Source organism: Anabrus simplex, chromosome 1, assembly GCF_040414725.1.
Source record: "Anabrus simplex isolate iqAnaSimp1 chromosome 1, ASM4041472v1, whole genome shotgun sequence".
Taxonomy (NCBI): Eukaryota; Metazoa; Arthropoda; class Insecta; order Orthoptera; family Tettigoniidae; genus Anabrus; species Anabrus simplex.
In genome coordinates, this window is record NC_090265.1 from 35,753,078 (window position 1) to 35,774,123 (window position 21,046).

At 43.0% G+C, this 21,046-nt stretch overlaps 1 protein-coding gene across 1 annotated transcript in view; it reads right to left on the reverse strand.

The window, feature by feature from the left end:
• The window catches only part of gb (genderblind), a 212,898-nt gene extending 200,445 nt beyond the window's left edge, over nt 1-12,453 (reverse strand). The window contains exons 1-2 of the mRNA XM_067155995.2: nt 12,361-12,453; nt 11,836-11,967 (exon numbers count right to left, since the gene is read on the reverse strand). The gene's annotated coding sequence lies outside the window, so the exon portion shown is untranslated. The remainder of the gene's footprint in view (nt 1-11,835; nt 11,968-12,360) is intronic.
• Between the last annotated feature and the right edge of the window lie 8,593 nt (nt 12,454-21,046).

The following is a 21,046-nucleotide window of genomic DNA, read 5'->3' on the forward strand; positions in this document are numbered from 1 at the left end:
TTATCCTCCAGGGTTGGTTTTTCCCTCGGACTCAGCGAGGGATCCCACCTCTACCGCCTCAAGGGCAGTGTCCTGGAGCTTCAGACTTTGGGTCGGGGGATACAATTGGGGAGAATGATGAGTACGCCCCCAGGCGGCCTCACCTGGCTATGCTGAACAGGGACCTTGTGGAGAGATGGAAAGAAGATTCGATGGGACAGGGAAGGAAGCGGCCATGGCCTTAAGTTAGGTACCATCCCGGCCATTTGCCTGGAGGAGAACCCACGGAAAACCACTTCGAGGATGGCTGAGGTGGGAATCGAACGCTCCTCTACTCAGTTGAGCTCCCGAGGCTGAGTGGATCCCGTTCCAGCCCTCATACCACTTTTCAAATTTCGTGGCAGAGCCAGGAATCGAACCCGGACCTCCGAGGGTGGCAGCTAATCACGCTAACCACTACACCACAGAGGCGGACAATATTTTAATTTGAGGTAGGAAATAAAGTTCCACTGCAATTTGATCATTAGTTTTATTTGCATTTTTACCTTCACATCATCATCATCATCATCTGTTTACCCTCCAGGTTCGGCTTTTCCCTCGGACTCAGCGAGGGATCCCACCTCTACCACCTCAAGGCCAGTGTCCTGGAGCTTCAGACTCTTGGTCGGGGGATACAACTGGGGAGAATGACCAGTATCTCGCCCAGGCGGCCTCACCTGCTATGCTGAACAGGGACCTTGTGGAGGGATGGGAAGATTGGAAGGGATAGACAAGGAAGAGGGAAGGAAGCCGCCGTGGCCTTAAGTCAGGTACCATCCCGGCATTCGCCTGGAGGAGAGGTGGGAAACCATGGAAAACCACTTCGAGGATGGCTGAGGTGGGAATCGAACCCACCTCTACTCAGTTGACCTCCCGAGGCTGAGTGGACCCCGTTCCAGCCCTTGTACCACTTTTCAAATTTTCGTGGCAGAGCCGGGAATCGAACCCGGACCTCCGGGGATGGCAGCTAATCACACTAACCACTACACCACAGAGGCGGACTACCTTCACATTCCCTTTAATAATGAATTAAATTTGTATTTTTTAAAAAGTAATCTAACGCGGGACTCGAACTCTCATCGTCGTGGTCCGTAGACAAGTACGATGACCACTCAGCCACTGCTAAACTTGACTATTGTGCAACTTTTCAAGTATATACGGGGCGCTTTACAATCGGGAATTCGTAATTTTTTCGGAAATTATTAGGTTGCGGACCTAACAAGTTCAAGTTAAATATGTTCGCATTTTAGTGTTCTATCCCCTCCACGTGGTCGGAAGCGAATCCTGCCTCATGACATTTGGCCTCATTTATTTCGAAAACAAAACAGTATGGTATTGACCCAAACCCTTCTACACGAGTTACTGCTGAGTATCCCCCAGCAGGTACATTAAGCTAGTTGAAATCGATTGGACGCAGGGTTTGACCCATCCTTGTAAAATCTATAAGCAACTGCTGCACTGGAGAGATTGGTAAGTTGCAATCTGTTGGAAACTCTAACCTATATCGTCTAGTAGGTACCTTGTTCATTATGGCTTCGGTAATTAGAAATCTTTCTTCTGACAACTCTAAAAGGTCGTTATTTCTTAGTATGAGTCGTCCTTTGCCTTCTTCAGTTTATAAATAGTCCTCATACAGCAGTAAAGCTTCAAACTTACGTCTTCTACATGTCTCCATTTTGAAATTTTAGCAACTGTTAAGAGGTTTAACACAGGGGTGCTGCTAGGTTAATTTAACACAAGATTTAACAATTGTTAGAGTTAACAATTCTTGATGAGACGACCATTTTATTAAATTGTGTGTTAAGTCTCCTTAATAGCAGTGTTAACACTTAACATTCGTTGAAGAAAACGGGCCTCAATGTTATTGGCTTTACGCCCCGCTAATTACTTTTACGGTTTTCGGAGACGCCGATGTGCAGGAATTTAGTCCCGCAGGAGTTCTTTTACGTGCCAGTAAATCTACCGACACGAGGCTGACGTATTTGAGCACCTTCAACTACCACCGGACTGAACCAGGATCGAACCTGCCCTATCCCTTTCAGACCTGAAAGAAAACTGGAGGTGTGAATTTTTGTTTGTACGTCAAGAACTGACTAAAATGCTCCTCAATACACATATTAATATTTTATTTTACAAAATAAAAACTAACATCCGAAAAACAGGACCCACACAATTGTGCGTATCAAAATTCAAAACCTCGTTGTATCACGTACGATGGTGTAGCTTCCAAATTTACGTTCACTAACCAATGTACACACTTCATTGAATATATTCCGGTATTCAGTAAAGCTTCTAGATTAATATAAACGCAGTAAATAAATACTTACTTTCGGCACTACTGCTTCCTGCCATCTCGCCGATCAACTGTGCTTTTTAAACTCTTCTTCCTTCGCCCTGGCGGTCAAGCGCATACTAAAATCAATTGAAATACACGCCACGTGTCCTGCACAATCACTGCAGTCCGGTGTAGCGCCGAAAAAACATCAAATATGGTCAGGGATAACTAAAATACGAACCCGCACAATTGTGCGTACTCGGTCTGAAAGGGCTATAGTACTATGATCTTTCTCCCTTTCCTTATTTCTTTCTTTCTTAATCAGTTTATCCTTCAGGGTAGGTTATCTCTCGAACTCAGCGAGGGATTTCACCTCCACCGCTTCAAAGGCAGTGTCCTGGAACGTGAGACTTTGTGTATGGTGATGCAACTGGTGAGGAGGGCCATTACCTCGCCCAGGCGGCCTCACCTGCTGTGCTCAACAGGAGCCTTGTTGGAGGTTGGGAGGATCGGAAGAGATAGACAAGGAAGAGGGAAGGAAACGGCCGTGGCCTTAGGTGCTTGGAGGAGAAGTGGAAAAATACGAAAAACCACTTTGAGGATGGCTGTGGTGGGATTTTTTTTTTTGCTAGGGGCTTTACGTCGCACCGACACAGACAGGTCTTATGGCGACGATGGGATAGGAAAGGCCTAGGAGTTGGAAGGAATCGGCCGTGGCCTTCATTAAGGTACAGCCCCAGCATTTGCTTGGTGTGAAAATGGGAAACCACGGAAAACCATCTTCAGGGCTGCCGATAGTGGGATTCGAACCTACTATCTCCCGGATGCAAGCTCACAGCTAGTGGTGGGATTCAAAACCCCTCTACTCAGGTGACCTCCCAAGGCTGAGTAGACCCCGTTCCAGCCCTCGTACTATTTGATTTCAACTTTCATGGCAGAGCCGGGAATCGAAACCGGGCCTCCGGGAGTGGCACACATTACCACTACACCACAGAGGCGGACTAGTACTATAATGCTACCTATATGTTTATGTTAGTGCTGAAATCCGATTTCTTACTTTACTAATGCTGAAAGCCCGAAAATGTAATGTTATTCTTTAATATGGGAATCAGTCTAGTAGGAAATGTTGAAAGTGATGTGATATCTATCCAGGTTCGTTGTTATCCCAATATTATGGGTTACAGTACATTGCACGTATATAAAATACGCCACTTACAAACTTGCTTTTTATCCGCCAATTTCTGCAGCCACAAAAGTCACTATTTTTCAAGAATGATGACATCTACACATGGTAGATTGTCTGACTGTGCTGTTTTGAACCTTTCTTGTGTCATTTCAAAGTTGTTCGCGATCATGAATAATAAACAATTGGCTTTTTAGCAACGGCTGGTAGAGCTGCATGCGGTACTGGATCGTGACGTCACAGCGCACCGCTTATGTCAGAGGCCGTTTCACTCGCCTTGCGGAAAGGCACTATTAAATTTTTTTTAATGGTAGAAAACAAGGCAACTTACCACAATATAATACGTTTACGTACATTTTTGAAAATGATGCATCTTCCCTATTCCAGGTGCCTTGTTCCTAATTAGGTCACCACAGCTCTGTCAAATTCTGACCTCAAACTTGGGTCTCCCATTTCATCAGAATCAACAGCCTCTTCATGTGCCAGAGCCAAATTATCTACACCTTTACCTTGATACAACTGTTGGCTATGCTCCTGCCATCTGTCTGCTTTGTCTTCTTTCCCTAGAAGTGGCTTTCCATCTGAGCTCTTAATATTCATACACCTAGATTTCCTTTCTCCAAAGGTCTCCTTGATTTTCCTGTATGCAGCATCTACCTTTCCCAGGACCATACAGCCTTCGACATCCTTGCACTTCTCCTTCAGCCATTCTTCCTTAGCTACCTCGCACTTTCTATCCACTTGATTCTTTAATCGCCTGCATTCTTTTCTGCCCTCTTCATTTCTAGCATTCTTGTATTTTCGTCGTTCATCAATCAGGTCTAGTATCTTCTGAGTTATCCACTGATTGTTAGTTGATCTTTTCTTCCTTCCTAACATTCCTTCAGCAGCACTACTGACTTCATACTTCATGATTATCCACTCTTCCTCTATTGTGTTTCCTTCAGCCTTTTCATTTAGCCCTTGTGCAACATGTTCCTTGAAACAATCCCTCACACTCTTTTCTTTCAACTTGTCTAGATCCCATCTTTTTGCATTCTGTCCTTTCTTCAATTTCTTCAACTTCAGATGGCATTTCATGACCAACAAGTTGCGGTCAGAGTCCACGTCTGTTCCTGGGAAAGTTTTGCAATCCAACACCTGGTTTCTGAATCTCTGCCTAATCATAATGAAGTCTATTTGATACCTTCCAGTTTCTCCAGGTCCCGTCCACGTATACAGCCGTCATTTGTGGTGTTTGAACCAAGTATTGGCAAGGACTAAATTATGATCAGTGCAGAATTCAACCAGCCGACTTCCTCTTCCATTCCTTTGTCCCAATCCAAATTCTCCCACTGTATTACCTTCTCTTCCTTGGCCTACCACTGCATTCCAGTCTCCCATCACAATTGGATTCTCGTCACCTTTTACATATTGCATTAAATCTTCTAACTCTTCATGTATTCTTTCGATTTCCTCATCATCCGCTGAACTAGTAGGCATATGGACCTGCACTATTGTGGTGGGCATTGGTTTGGTGTCTATCTTGACGACAATAATTCTTTCACTATGCTGGTCATAGTAGCTTATCTGCTGCCCTATTTTCTTATTCATTATTAAACCAATTTCTGCATTGCATTTCCCCTGTTTGATTTGTGTTGATAATTCGGTAGTCGCCTGACCAAAAATCTTGTTCTTCCTGCCAACGTACTTCACTTATACCAACTACATCTAACTTTAGTCTATCCATCTCCCTTTTCAGATTCTCTAACCTACAACAACGATTCTAACATCTAACATTCCACACTCCCACTCGCAGAAGGTCAGTATCCATCTTCCTGATGATCGCCCCCTCTCGTGTAGTCCCCACTCGGAGATCCGAATGGGGGACTAGTTTACCTCCGGAATATTTTACCCGGGAGGAAGCCATCATCAGTACATCATTCATACAGAGAGAGCTGCATATCCTCGGGAGTTAGTTACGGTTGTAGTTTCCCGTTGCTTTCAGCCGTGTAGCAGTATCAACACAGCTAAGCCATGTTGAGTATTATCACAAGGCCGTATCAGTCAATCGTCTAGACTGCCGCCCTTGCAACTACTGAAAGGCTGCTATCCCCCTTTCGATGAACCATTCCTTAGTCTGGTCTCTCAACAGATACCCATCCGATATGGTTGCACCTGCGGTTCGGCTATCTGCTTCATTGGGACACGCAAGCCTCCCCACCGCAGAAGGTCACATGGTTCTCAGGGAGTAAATGTACTTCTGGGAGCAGGTTGGTGGGTCCCCGGGCATTGCAATGAACACATCTCTCTTCTCTTCTGGTTCATAAGGATGAGGATTTTGCTGGGGAATTTGTGTGGTCTGACGAGGCACAATTTAAATTTAAAGGTACAGTAAAGGTACGGTTTGCATCTTTTCTATTTACTGATCAGGTTATAAAGCTTGCGTGAACAACACTGGAATTCTACTTAGTTTTACCATATTATTGAATATCTGCTGTTTTATAAACCCTTATGCCTTGCTTCGTTTAACATAATTATAGACTATATGGACTGGCACCATGGTCAGCCAGTTCCGCTGATGGAAAAAATTGTCACCATTAGAATGATGGCAAGCAGGGTAGAAGAGGTTGTGATATACAGGGTAGTTCAAAAATTGTACACTCTGTTTGTAATTCAACAATTTTGAAACCAAACGACTTACACTTACTAATCTCACATGGAAGTATAATGTAATGGTTACGTTTGTCATGGGTAGGTGATACTGGCAATTCGTCGCGCATACGCGAGTAGTGGTGGCCGGTAGTGGCGGGACATTCGATTCATTTTACTGAATCGATTCATTTGATTCTGTTCACGTTAGTGAATCGATACAGTGATCCGATTCACGGCACATGTCACTGCTCCTACTGATTTGTGTAGTTTGTGCTGTTAAGACAGCAGCAACAGCATTCAGTGCTCACAGCTGCCATCTGGTCTTCAAACTATGAACTCCTTTCTTAGAAAAAAATGCTAGTCACTCTAAAACATCAAAGGTTTCCGGCGACGCAGGTTGGGAAAGGTTAGGATTAGGAAGGTAGAAGCCATGGCCTGAATTAAGGTATAATCCCAGCATTTCCTGGTGTGAACATGGGGAAACTACGGAAAACCATCTTAACGGCTGCCGACGGTGGGATTCGAACCCGCCATCCCCCGAATGCAAGTGCACAGTTACGCGATACTAACCGCACAACAACTCGCTAAGTCATTTTTGAAAATATGTATTTTTCTATCAGCTGAGGATTTTTTAAAATCGTTATATTTTGTATAGGCTACCCGAGATGTACAGTAGCCCGCTGGTTTTCTGATTCAACATACTGTTGGTTAAGTTATTGCTTCTGTCCACATATGATTGAAGTCTTGTGCAATGATGTGACATATGAACTGAGAGAATACTGAGCCGTTCTTCCCAATATAAAACAGGTACTTCTGAGTGGTCATGAGCATGACTCATAGTCATAAGGACAGGCTAGAGTCGAGTTTAATTGCCAAATGTCAACGTAAGTTATAATACTAAGATTCTTTTTTGCTATTTGCTTTACGTCGCACCGACACAGATAGGTCTTATGGCGACGATGGGACAGGAAAGGCCTAGGAGTTGGAAGGAAGCGGCCGTGGCCTTAATTAAGGTACAGCCCCAGCATTTGCCTGGTGTGAAAATGGGAAACCACGGAAAACTATCTTCAGGGCTGCCGATAGTGGGATTCGAACCTACTATCTCCCGGATGCAAGCTCACAGCCGCGCGCCTCTACGCGCACGGCCAACTCGCCCGGTATACTAAGATTCATTAAACTAATAAATAGTATAACCTAATAGCCTACCTAGTTACTAGCTACTTCAGAGTTATGTTTTGACTACCTTTTTTAACACTGCAAATAAATCCATTTATTATTTAAACCTCCTTGTAAGAAGAGGACAGTGAATGAAAATGTGTATTATTTCCAAATGAGCTGAGCTCAAGAGTCCATTATAGCATACGATTCTTTCATTGTACCATGGCTCACTGTATGTCTCGCTGCAGTGGAAGTTCGGCTCTCCGCGTGTCCAGTGAGCCGATCAGGAGTCGTGTGTATCTTGTGTCTCACTGAGCCGTGCTCGTTCACGATTCTTTTGGTGTGCCATGGCTCACTGTATGTCTCACTGCAGCTGAAGTTCGGCTCTCCGCGTGTCCAGTGAGCCGATAAGGAGCCGTGTGTATCTTGTGTCTCACTGAGCCGCGCTCGTTCATGATTATTTCGATGTGCCATGATTCACTGTCTCGCTGCAGCGGAAGCTCGGCTCCCCGTCAACGTCCAGTGAGTGCGCCACTCAGCACTGTCCGCTGGAAGTAAGCTGAATCGTGTGCCGTGAGCTCGCCGTTCTTGTGAATCGATTCACTCGGACACTTGAATGAATCGATACACTGCTTCGAAACATGCATTCAGTAGCCAACACTAGTGACCAGAACAGCGGATGACAGTCGAGCAGCAACAATGGCCACGGTAAAGTTGTCACTTGCTGAATGGAGGCTGTGTTGAAGTGATACGGGAAGTACGAGAACACTCAGGAGGTACAAATGCGGTAGCAGGAGAAGTTTCGAACACCTCCACCAACACGTAGTACAATTACCTGTATTCGTGATAAGTTCGAAGCTGACGGAACGGTACATGACATATACAAGACAAGATCCAGCTGACCACAAACAGCTACAAGCCCAGTGTCCAGTGGTAAGGTGTTGCAACTTTATACATGATCACGGCAAAAATCATCATACCAGGGCGCACGAAAGTGGGGTGAGCCGTTCAAGTGTGAGATGCATTCTTAAGGATGTAAAGTGGAAAGTATGTTCCACAACTGCTACTCACGATGAATGAAGACAATCGGGATCGAATACTGCGACTGATTTGAACGCATGGTTCGTGAGGATGAGAATTTTGCTGGGAAATTTGTGTGGTCTGACAAGACGCAATTCAAATTTAACGGTACAGTAAACCGCCACAATTGTGTCTACTGGGCCCCTGTAAATTCTCACGCTGATGTAGACAACGCAGTGAATCTACCGGTACCAGGGCTTACTGTTTTGTGCAGCCTGTCATTACGTAGTTTGATTGGTCCCTTCTTCTTTGTGGGTACCATAACTGGTCATGCGTATCTTGATGTGCTTCAGACAAGGATTTTGACTGCCATCCAAACCCTGTACGGCAATGAAATCTTTTACTTCCAGCAAGATGAAGCCTTGCCTCACTACCATCAAGAAGTCAGGTTGTATTTGGACGACACTCTGCCAGAATGGTGGGTGGGTCACAGAGGTGCTGCTGCTGAGTACCCACCTAGGTCATCTGATCTGACACCAATGGACTTCTACCTGTGGGGGACCATCAATAATAAAATGTATCAACAGAAACCTCATACAATCTACGAGTTACATGACAATGCTGCCTTTATGCCACAGACACTGACAGCTGTAGTTCAGTCTGCACTTCAGAGACATAGGCAATGTATAGAAGTTGTTGGTGGCCATTTTGAACATACCATGACATAACTCTTTCAGTGCCAAAAGGTGTACCTGCAAGTTAAATGTGTCACAATATATATGGACAACTGCAGAAACAGTATTTAGACCACGTTTACAGTTAAACAATGTCTAAGTATGGCTGCTGCATTGCAAAGATGTTACTTATCACTTAAGACACTGTCTTAAACCGATGTTCAACTGACTATGTATGGTAGGCCTATGTTTAAACACTGCTGAAAACAATCTTTAACCTCAAATATTCAGTGAATCACAATCGGAGGTTATGTACCATGAAACATATGACACAAAGGACAGTCCAGTAACCGTCAATTTGACTACAATTCTTGGCAACCAGTATATGTGATTATATTTGGAATAATTTCCAGGTGTTAAAGGTCACTTCGACAATATCCATATCAGAATAACTTGTCCCAATCGTCAAAGAGCTGTCACATACATCAACTGGGAGGGATTCAGTTACTACATTTACTGCCAAGTCATCATCATCATCATCATCATCATCATTGTACAGTTCCAGTTTCCCGGGTACTGTTAATGAGCCTCTTCCACTTCTTCCTGTCCATATACAACTTGTCATGGAGAAAAATCATCCACTGTCTATCCTCTGGTAACTAGGCAACCTTGATCATGTCCACCCATTGGGTTTCAGGTCTTCCTGCAGGTCTTCTCCCCTCCACCTGTCTTTCCAAATTTATTCTGGCTATTCTTGTAGGCTCCATCCTCATCACACGCCCTACCACCGTAGTCTGGATTTAATAATGATGTTATTTGCTTTACGTCCCACTAACTTCTTTTACGGTTTTCAGAGACGCCGAGGTGCCAGAATTTAGTCCCGCAGGAGTTCTTTTACGTGCCAGTAAATCTACCGACGCGAGACTGACATATCTGAGCACCTTCAAATACCACCGGACTGAGCCAGGATCGAACCTGCCAAGTTGGAGTCAGAAGGCCAGAGCCTCAACCGTCTGAGCCACTCAGCCCGGCGTAGTCTGGATTTACTGCCAAGTAAGAATACATAAGTGTGACGCTAAAAAGTAGATATTTTTTTGTGCAGATAATCATCGCACTAATTCAGGTAAGTTTTCGGCAACTATGAGATAGGAAAAGGAAAGGACTGGGAAGGAAGAGCTGTAGCCATAACAGCCTCAGCATTTGCCTGTTGTAAACATGGGGAAACTACGGAAAACAATCTTCAGGGCAGCCGATAGTGAGTTTCGAAACTATGATCTCTACAATGCAAGATACAACTCATTCGGTTACACAGTAATATATATTCATCTTCTATTCGCAGAAGCTATTTACAATACACTCACCGTAACAACACTACAATCAAAGCTATACTTCCTTGTACGGTCGCCTTAGTGCTAATAATATTATGAGATTTTATTTCAACTGAAAGCAATATTCTTATCTGTGGGCAATAAATGCTCATGCTAGCCATATTGAAGTAATCCATGTGAAGACGATAGCTGACTAAGATTTGGTGCATGCACCGACGAATGATGATACTTTTATTTCCAGTTTTGAACCAATACTGAAACTTAACACGACATCTAGCTAAAACACCGGCTGAATATTGTTTATGCAATGGAAGATTGTGCTCAAATTAGACGTTGTCTAAGGCTTAAAATTAGTCATCGTTTCTGCACTCAGCCCATAGATTATCCAACAGTGAGTACATGTTTCTTGACTACCCTATATACAATTTCCTATCCCTACACCATGTGTTAAAAGCCTGGGTTCAATTCCAAACCTCTCCTCAGTGTTCACATGGAGTAAGAGCCGATGATGACATTGATGATCATTCATCCTTCACTTGCGAACGTTAAAGCCTTGAGCAGACCCCTTGGTGTTATTCAAGAGGAGTAGGATATGTGCCAACACGGGTTTCACTCTCTCCTACCTCCTCTTCATAATCATCATTTCACAACCAGATGTCCAGATTGCCCATGGACATCAAGTAGAAACACCTGGATCAGGAGAGCAGAACATGTCCTCGGAGACACCCAGAACTAAAAGGCATACGCCTCATAATAATAATACCCTATACAGAAACCAATAGGGAAAAATTATCTTCACCTCGTAACCTGTGTTTATGTCAACAATCGCTAGCATTGTCTGAAGGCCTCAGCAAGCCATCTCTCCAGACAGCTCAGAACATACCGGTACCACTTATTACAATTTACGAACGTCGAGCAGCTCGTTTCCTTTCATCCAAGTCTTCCCAGCCCAAACTTTGCAACATTTTTGTAACGCTACTCTTTTGATGGAAATCACCCGGAACAAATCGAGCTGCTTTTCTCTGGATTCTTTTCCAGTTCTTGAATCACATAATCCTGGTGAGGGGTCCTATACACTGGAACCATATTCTAGGCCTAGTTGGGGTCTTACCAGACTTATATGCCCTCTCCTTCACATCCTTACTACAACCCCTAAATACTCTCATAATCATGTGCAGAGAACTGTACCCTTTATTTACAATCCCATTAATGTGATTACCCCAACGAAGATCAATGCCCTAACTGTAAAGCTAAGCAGAGCTTCTGCGACCATTCTCAACTGAATCAAACTCATGATGAGAATGGCGCACAGTAAATGTTAATTAAATTAAAACCAAATTCTATTGTGTTCGATAACACGTCTTAACATAATATTATTTTTTCTCCCTTTCTTCGCCTCAAAACAGCAATCACAAAACATCAAATATTCATCTTTAACCTTCACATGAAGGTGTACTTTAAGTTTTAAGTGTACTCTAAATCGTAAAAAAATTACTCTGATTTGCATTATTCTAATAAACCCCTTCCGTGAGAAAATATAGTTACCTTCAGTTCCCAACCAAGAAATTCTGAAGATGTGGACACAGACCACGTACACCGTCGGGGTTAAGTCTTGCAATGCTAGCTACTTATAAGTAATATAGCTGACTGCCTCAGTTTAGACACTCTGAGCATGATCTGTAATAAACATAAATACGTCAACACGTTTATAATATCAGTACTGAAATATAGTAGCCAATAGCATGCGAGACAACAGGTAAAGACAACGAAGTCACACTGTTGCAAGTTCAATTAAAATAAACCATGCTAGGTGATTCACAAAAAAAATAAAACTTATTGCCAACTCGAAAACGCATTCCTGAGCAAATCATAAACATGGACTAGACTAGACTAGTAATTAGCATCGCATGCTTCATACAAACGCAATACTGACCACTACTTCACAACCGGGCTATATTACATCATGCATACAGACAAACCAAATTCTTATTTTTGGTAGCCAGTAGCGATTTACTCTCTACTTCCTAATCACTAATATATATCTCAAATTAAAATATTCCCATAACTAACCACAAGTAACGTCACTTCTTTATAAGGGCATCAAAATTCAAACATATTGTTTATATTACATCCCAGCATCCAGCCACGTGTGTTCGAATTTTGATTCCTAAACCATAAATTCCAAGGAATGCACAAAGAAGAAATTGAAGTGACCCACTAAAGAAGGGAAATGCTTAGAGTAAACATAACACATTCGATCCACTGCTATCCACGCCAATCCACTTCAACAGAGGTATAGAAAGAGGCCAGTTTTTTTTCTTTCCTAGGGGCGGGGGGGGGGGGGGGGGAGGGAGCGCCGACATCTGCTCTCCGCGCGTGGCAATCGACTCAGTCTACATTGCCTCCAACATGCTATTATTTCTAAGAAGAAAAAAAGATATAATAAAGTTTTATTGAAGCCAATGGCCATATATAAAATGCTATATTCTTTACTATATTCATGTAAGGTCTTTTGTCTTTTGCTACACTTATCAAAGTAGTATCGTTCTCATATTTTCCCACATAATTTGCACACGCATTCGTCGCTAGGTTCGTGATACATCTCTTTTACACATAGCTTATGATGAAATCCGTGTACAACCAGCCTCTCGACAGCACTACGCATTTTCTTATTTGGGCCCATGCAGTCTCTGCTTATCATAGCATCCATCATGTAAAACTCCGGCCAGATTTAGGTGAACAATGGTTTGAGGTGTCCATGGTACAGAAAGATATCTAAGATCCTCAATAAGGAAAGCCTCCTGAGCTAACTCATAAGCTAGTCTAGATGGAGATGTCTTAGAACTACCTAATATTCTTTCCAGAAAGATAGCTTTCACTTTTTCAAGGATAGTTAGGTCTGATGTTGATAATTTATCCCAGATTAAATCTATGCCATATGTCAGAATGGGTAGTATCTTTACATGAAAAAGATTCATTGCCGAGCCTATTGATATTTTGGTTGGATCTTGTATATCGTGAATTCCTCTTATTGCTGCTGCTGCTCTGTTTGCTAAAGAAAAAGAGATATCAGGGAAGAATTGGAAAGGTACTACAGGAGTGCCCGCCTGTTTGCACGTCAGACGCGTTACCAGGCAAGGTAGTGTTAAGGCGTGGTATTAAGGGTCAGAAAAAACCATACAGGTGGAAAAAGAAAGAGCCTACATGTAAAACCTGACAAATTGCGGTAACACATGCAAGGATGTGGTTTCTGGATAGGTCCGGGTGTTTGTGTTCGTTGAGAACAAAAGTATAATTCACTAGCCATGAACCCATCGAGCACAGAATAGCATAGAGCAGGCAATGTGCCAACTGATTTGAAGTCAGTGGACATAAGCGGCCGCCATGTTGCTTGTAGCATAACTTTGGAGACCAGTTAGTGTATAAGGCCGGTCTCCACTGTTTAACATTTAACACCAACATGTTAAATTTAACATGTTACAGTTGACATGTATATTGTGATTGTGTCTTCCAATTGACTTTGCATGTTAACTCAGAATGTTGAGTTAACACTTTTAACATGTTGGCGTGTTTTCCGCTCCAAGTGGAAAACATGTCAAGTCAATTCGTTGTTCGTGCGATGTTGGCACAGCTTCGGCAACTTCCATGCTGATTCCATGCCAACACATATCCTAAACGACGCAAACGACCTGCTCCTCATGAAATAGGTTTATAATTACAACAATCTGCAACACTGATTCTCTTTGTTATAAGCTACAAATACAGTACGCACACGTGTATCGTTCTCTCTGCATTATACTAAAATGTACCGGTATAGTCAGAAATGGAGTAGAGCGAGAAGATTACTCTGGACTTAATTAATGATATGCCTTTTAGAAAGGCCTTATTTGTGGGATGTCTCATCAGAGGAATACAGATATAAAGCGAAGAAAGCCGACAGTTTCCAGGAACTCGAAAATATCTATAATTGTTCCCGCGAGTAAATCGAAAAAAAAAAAACTAGCGTCCCTCCGCTCCCAGTACAGTCGAGAATTGGAGAAAGTTCAGAAAATTGGGTAATCGGGAGCGGACGAATTTTATACTTCAAAGTGGTTTGCTTTTGAAGCAATGAGCAGAGTGAGGGGAAGAAATGTGCCTAATAAGACTGCATTTCTAAATCATAACAAGAAGCAACAGTGGCAAGAACAAAGGCCAATTCCTCTTCATCTGAGTCCATTGTCCTTATTTAAAAATACTAGACACCACCTAAATGTATTGCCATAAATTGATATGATGAACTACCTGTATATAAACAAAGGATGTCAAGTTTAACATGTTTATTAAGTGTGGACACAATGTTAAATGAAACAGTATTTGACATTTAACATTTAACATGCTGATGGTGTCACCAGTTAACATTTAACACTTTTAACATTTAACATGTTGTTGTTAAATGTTAATCAGTGGAGACCGGCCTTAAGTAAGTGAGCAGTGCACCACGTGTGAAGTAAATAAAGGAGGTTTGTCTTATGATTTTAAAATGCCGACTTGTGTAGCGTATGGATGTGTAAACAGAGCTTCAAAGAAAATACCAGAGATACATTTTCACGGGCATGCAATATGTTTATCCAAATATTCAGTGCCGAGTTGTTTTCCCCTCGCACATGGATTATAGGTTAAGTAGCCCCCTTTATAATTTACAGTTTTCCTGAGGATAATAAACGACGGAAAATGCATAAGAGCTATACGAAGGGAAAATTTGTTCCCCCACACCTTTCATCGCCATATGTTCAGCTCGCTTTACTGAACGTAATTTTGATCGTACTTCATTGTGTCCTAAGGCTGAGGCAATGGGCTATGCCATCTGTGCTTTCTGCTTTTCCAAAGTACTTACAAATAAAATCAAAGGTTAGTTTCTCTTTATTTTACCCGTTTGATGTGATAAATATGTCGAAATACATATTTATAGAGTAAGCCTACTATTTTTTTATTTTTTTTTACAGGAGAGGAGGGTCCTTAAAATCATAAGGACTCTGGAAATGCCTTCATTAGACTCCTGTTGTGGAAAAATCTATTCTGTAATAAAAGTGCAGAAACGTGTTTTAGAGCCCTAATAGTTCATATGAAAACCAAAGAAATTGTGCACAGAAAGAAAATAAAATTATTTCACCACAAAAGGTGGCGAGTGAAGAAAAAAAAGTGGCTGAACTAAGAACTGCTGTAGATAGTCTTGAACAGAAGGCACTGATAGATAATGAGTACTGTGAAATGTTAAGTGGTTTGTCAGATACCCCAATATGTCTGTATAAACGACAATAAGATAAGGCTTCATGTTACAAAGTGGCAAAAGCTGTATGATGAGAAATTAAAAGCATTTGCCATTATTCTTCATTTTCTTTCCCCGAAGTCAAATTCATTTGTGAGAAACACTTTTGACACTTGTGTTCCAAACTCTAGAACATTATCTCGATGGTATAAAAGTGTAGATGCTAATGCTGGGTTCTGTGCTGAAGCTTTTCAAGTACTTAAATCATACAGAACCACTAAGATTTGTCCACTTTTATTTGATTCCATGGCTCTAAGAAAATATTTGGAATGGGATGGCAATAAATTGCATCGGTCTCTAAATGTTAGGTTTAATACTGTAGATGACATAGCACCATTAGCTTCAGAAGTCTTAATTTTTCACTTAGTGTTTGTGAATAATTCCTGGAAGATTCGTTCAGGATACTTTTTTGTGCATGGCATAAAAGCTGCACTAATAAGAACTCTTACAGAACAGTGTTTGACATTGCTTCATGGTTCTGGTGTGTCAGTGACTTCATTGACTTGTGATGGCGCTGCAACAAATATTGCTTCAGCTGAAAACTTGGGTTATAACTTAGATGTAAATAACATGGTTATTCATTTCCTCCACCCAGTTACCAAACAGACAGTTAATTTTTTCTGGGTGCTTGTCACATGTTGAAATTGGTTAGGAATGCTTTAGGTGACAAGAAATACTTACGTAATGGGTCAGGTGAAGTAATAGAATGGAATTTTATTAGAATGTTGAACGAGTTGCAACAAAAGGAAGGTATACATCTAAGGAACAAAGTCAGGATTTCACACATACATTATAGGAAATGAAAATGAAGGTCAAATTAGCTGCACAAGTTTTAATTTAGTCTGTTTGTGATGTCCTGCTGTATTGTTCAAGTAAACATATTGAAGGTTTCCAGGGTTGTGAGGCCACAGCATAATTTATACAGATATTTAACATTCTCTTTGATGTTCTAAATTCTAGGAGTAAAAGGGGTAAATACTTTAAGAAAGCTCTGAATTTACAGAATATTTCTGAAATCATAGATTTCCTTTTGAGGGACAAACAGTACATTATGCAGCTACAGGAGGGATTCAGTGACAAGCCCATGTACTTATTCACCAGAAATACAGGATTTTTTTGGTTTCTAATTGATATTGAGTGCACCATTTCAATGTACGACTTCTTTGTTGGGGACTCATCAGAAAGCTTTCACTGAAGTATTTTCTTCTGTATAAATTAAGTCAAGACCATCTTGAGAGACTGTTTAGTTATATAAGATCTCAGGGTGGACTTAATAATAACCCCGCTGCTAGGCAATTCACTGCTGCATTGAAGAAAATATTAATTAGTTCTGAGATACATGAATCCAGAAATGGCAATGCTCTCCCACTGGACAAAATCAGTATTTTGACCGCTCAGAACAAGTCTCCTGAGGTTGTGATAAATGCGTCATTCCCTAAAGCAAGAATGCTAGAGTATTCATCTGAGGTATTGTCCCAAACATCTCTCCAACATTGCCTTCTGGATCATGACTACGCTGTATTGCCTGGAAAGACAAACCACAATGACATGACATGGGACATCCCTGAGTACATTGCAGGGTTTGTAGTCAGAAGTTTAGAAAGTAAGATTCTATGTCCAGAATGTCTCAGCATCCTTATAGACACTAGTGATAAGTTAAATCGCCTTATTTCAGTCCAGGGTAGTGATGGTTTAATGAAACCATCAAGAGATGTTTGCAAAATTTGTAAATTTTGTGAAATTGCATTCAGGCAAAGTATGAGTATTAGAGATGTTAAAGTTCCTTCTGCTCAGAGCTCATTTAAGGTCAAGCATCTGGTTTGTAAAGTGTTGTAACACTGTCTCGTGCTTATCATTATGACTAGGGCGCTTTTCTACTGCGTTAGATATGCTAACCAATGAAATAATATTACAGAAATCTTTTAAAATGACAGATCCTGATAGGAATTAACGTTACTCGGTTAGGAATTAACTAGCACTGCTGGTAATACCAGCATAGCGACGCGCGCAAAACTCGGCTTCAGCGAGCCAATGCATTGCAGTAAGCATTGCCATCTCTATATTATTCTGAGCTCGATGCATGAACCATAATCTCGCTATTCCAGTTATCAGGGAATCAGACCGTCTGGGCACTACCATGACTAACGCGGGCCTTGCCAGTTGCGGAGTCATGCGTCAAGTACCACTAGGGCCCGCCGCCTAGCGCCACGTCCTTGGGGTTCCTCGTACTCACTCTCCGATTCCGGAGAATAACGCCAAGCCCGCCTGGGCGGGAGCTTCCTGGATGGGGTGGGTCATGACGCCGGGCCTCCTTCCACTCTGCCCGCTTAATGTCCCGGTGAGCAGGGCAACTGCGGTGTGAGGCCGGATGGTCCGCCGCGCAGTTGGCGCCGCTTTAAGTGCTGTGCAGGCCATATAGTGGTGATCTCCCCCACAACAGTTGCACCTCACTAAGAGCCCACAACTCTCCTGCCGGTGGCCCCACCTCAAACAGCAGAAACACTGCAAGAGCTGCTGAGGGGAACGTTTCCATCGCACCTGATTGCCGAAACCCACTGAGATCCTCTCCTCATTGGCTCCTCGGTCGGCTGCTGTCCTGGGAGCACTCCTGTGTGGCGGCAGGGCGGTCCTCTCCTGGTGGACCGGCGGCGTCTTCTTCTTTCTTGTCCGGGGCGGAGTCTGCTTCCTGGCAGCGATCTTTGCTCATGTGGGTAGGAGGCCTCGTCCTGGTGGCCCTTCCAGCCTGGTAACCCTTGGATAGCGGGTGGTCCTGTTGCAGCGCCGGTTTCTCCCTCCTCCTGTTTGGCGGCGGCGGCGTCGGTCGTTGCTGTTATCATGTTGCATTCCCTGTCCTGAAGGCGTACATCGATGTCTGCATCGTGAACGAGGCGCTAGCAGTCCGAGACTGCGTGGCAGCCTCTGAAATCCCGGGGGCGTCCGTCTCCGAGCCGCCTTCCGGGTCGCATTCCTGGTCTGCGACCGGGTGGTGGGCCTTCCCTGTATGGCCCAGGCAGGTAGTCGACGTTCCTGGTTGGCGGCCTTGTCGGTCTGTGTGTACTTTGTGAAGTACAGCAAGCGCGGCCGTCCCCCTCGGCTCTGGGGAGCCAAGAAGCGTCGGTCCTTTCTCACCTGCTTGTTCCTCTGCTACCAGGCAGTCTGCGTCTCGATGGCTAACGTCCCCTGTGACGTCTGGGTGGCTGCCTTTGTCATCCAGCTGCTCCCTGAGTCCTGGTAGCTGGACAACTTAGAAATGTTGAGACACCAGTCTCTGGTAGGCGCGGGGGCTTCTTGAGTCCTTAGGCGGATGACGACCGCTCAGCCAGGGTTCACCTCGCCTATGAGCTGGATGATTGGCTCCTCTCCAAAATGTTCCGCAATCGCTGTAAAGAGATCGATAATGGCAATCGTCCCCTCGTAGATGTGCTCCCTCCAACGGTTGTAGCCTATATCATCAGCGCCGGGAGTCTAAGGTCGGTGGTGAGCTCCGAGTACTTCGGTCGCTGCCCTTAAGTCACAGTCGGCCGGTCTCGCTGGAATGGATAGCTGCTCCATCCTTGTCCTCCTGAAATAAAACCTCGAAAAGAGCTAGCACTAAGAAGTGCTTCCTAACAATGCTCGTACTGCGTACTTAAAAGTACAAACAGTATACAATGCTCTTTTGGAAGATGCACTATCTAGTACAGTTGCCTGGCTAATACTTGGAAAGTACAGATCACCTGGCGAGGAGAGTGACTCAGCGGGAAGCACGTACTCCTGCATGCTGTGACTGCCAAACTCATCCTCGGTGCGTGGAGCATTCACACCACAATCTAATATATACAGTCGCGGAGCTTTAATAAGAGGAGGGTTCATCCAATGGCAGCTGGAGCACTAGCACCTCTAGCGGCGGGAGGCAACTTGCTAGCAGAAAACAGGGAACGTATTATCACAACAGTCTGAAATGGTCATTACTTCTGAACCATTCATGCAAATAATGTCCTGACAAGGATAGTGTAACCCTAATGAAATAGTGGAGGAGGTCAAATTATGTATTTCGATTAAGGGTTCGAGGATATTATCGAAATATTTAATAAATTTTAAGGAGTTATTTTTTACCACGGACTATCACAAAAAACCGCTTCTAGAGGGCAACCGCTTGGAAATAGGAATATACCATACAGACTTTTTGTAGAGGTTTCTATGCTCTACAATTCGTACGCTTACACTTGGGGGTCTATCGTTGACGGTTCAGGCAACGTAAGCCAAAAAAACAAGTGACCGACCGACCATTTGGTCTCTTTCCTCGTATTTATTGTATATTGGAACAGGGATACTATATTATTTCACGAGCTTCGAAATATATTCAGAAATATAAGTTATTAGCACATAATAATATTAATGTTATTTAATTTGGTACCATTTTGAGTGTATGTGTAGTGCTGGTTTTGCTAAAAATGAAGATACTTGGACCTGTGTGAGCTGTGGCGAGAGCAATTTGAATAGCGGTAACAAACCTAGGCCTACAACGGTCAACGAATCGCTGGCGTCTCATTCCCTGGAGGATGGAGGTAATGATAATATACTTGTAATTCTCTCTTTATTGGAACAGGATTTACAAGCATTAAAAGCGGAGAATGAGGTTTTAAAGGAGAAGGTACGTTTACTGGAATCGAAAGTACCGGTACCAGTAAACACTCAGAACGCTGGTGGCTCCGTGAATTCTAGCGCGTGGTGTCAAGTTACTTCAGATTCTAGGAGAAAAAGTGTACAGTTAAATAAGGACAACTTGTAATTGACACCAAAAATAGATTTTCAGCCCTGAGTGAAGTAAGCGAGATGCAAGGACTTATCCTATGGGAAGCAGTCAAACGTATAGCGCGAAATCTGTTTCGAGAAGCGGCAAAGTTAGGCCTAAAATCCCACACAGTGCACCGGCGAAAGTGTCGCATATTCTTATATTTGATAATAACCAGGCGAGGGGAATTGCGGAGAAAATGAACAATGAAGATATTGCAGCATCGGCCGTCATCTATCCTGGGGCCCCAATCAAGAAGGTATTGGAAAACACGGAACAGGCAGCAAGAAATCTCGGAACTACTGATGCAGTAGTGATCATCGGCGGGACGAACGACGTAGTTCACAACGACGCAAAGAATGTCATTTCTAAACTTAAATGTACACTAGGTAATCTGACTCACAATAATATCTTTGTAGTGAACGTGCCCCACAGGCATGATTTGATTAGAGACTCGTGTGTGAACATAGAAGTGGACAAAGTTAATACAGAGATGGTTAAAATTTGTAAACATTTTCGTAATACACAGGTAATTGATAGCAGCAGTTTCGAGAGACACTGTTACACAAAGCATGGCCTTCATCTAAACAATTCAGGTAAACAAAAGATAGCAAATATTGTTCTACATTTTATTAATCTTAAGATATGTACTGTAAAAAAAGGCAACTCACTTGAGT